Below are 901 nucleotides of genomic sequence, written 5' to 3' on the forward strand. Positions count from 1 at the left end.
TTCTTATTCATTAAGTATAATGTAACTTTATAGGTGGAGAGAAAAGAACAACTGCAGCTACTGGAACAGTGAACTTCCTTGACCCTGACAGGATATCGGGAAATCAGTACGAGCTTGTAAGCAGAGATGATGGAAAGCTCTGTCCCAAAAGTGTCCAAAGATGCGAGCAATGCAGGGTGGCTTTTCATCAGGCGGACAAGGTTGTTGTTAAACGTGTAGGAGTGTGGTAATGCACTGATAAGTCAGAAAATATAGTCAAATATACTGGTAATCTTTACCTGCATTTTCTAACCAAATGCCTCAGTGGATATGACCAGAAATTTTCCTTTTCTGCTATAACGGTCCCTGCATGCACCCTTACATTTCTACCTGAAGGAGGAAAGGCAATGCTAGAGGTCAAGGGGTTGCATGTGGCGAAGTGAGCACGCATGTGTTCTTTCTGCATTTTTCAGTGTTAATTAATAAACAAATGACTTGACTTCACCAAGCTGTTCCAGTATAGTAGTTGTCAGCTAGTACTTTAAAGTACTTTAAAGGTAGTTACTGCCAAAGTTTTTCTAATAGAAAATTATTTGTTATTACCCATCGCATTAGCTTAAGCTACACTGCACTATTAACTTTATCCTCTATATTTTTGGGTTCTTATGAGAAATGAGTTTATAGTATTTGTTTAAAACATTGTATGACCACAAAGAAGTGCTTATAAGTTTTGTTGAAATTTTACAGCCACACCATATCGTAATCTTGTTATGATTGCCGTAAATAACCAAATATTCCCTCCATAGTTATGCTGTTGTTTACCCAGAGTAAGGTTGTTAAGGTTGAAGAAGATGTTTACTCGTTAACGGTTTGCAGATGCTTTGCTATGTTTTATGAATTAAAGAATGCATGTTATACACAT

General features: G+C 37.0%; 1 pseudogene; it reads left to right on the plus strand.

Moving 5' to 3' along the window:
• The window catches only part of LOC138057302 (uncharacterized), a 12567-nt pseudogene extending 12145 nt beyond the window's left edge, over window positions 1–422 (plus strand).
• The last annotated feature ends 479 nt before the right edge of the window (window positions 423–901 follow it).

This window comes from Montipora capricornis, chromosome 1 (genome assembly GCF_036669925.1).
Source record: "Montipora capricornis isolate CH-2021 chromosome 1, ASM3666992v2, whole genome shotgun sequence".
Lineage (NCBI taxonomy): Eukaryota > Metazoa > Cnidaria > Anthozoa > Scleractinia > Acroporidae > Montipora > Montipora capricornis.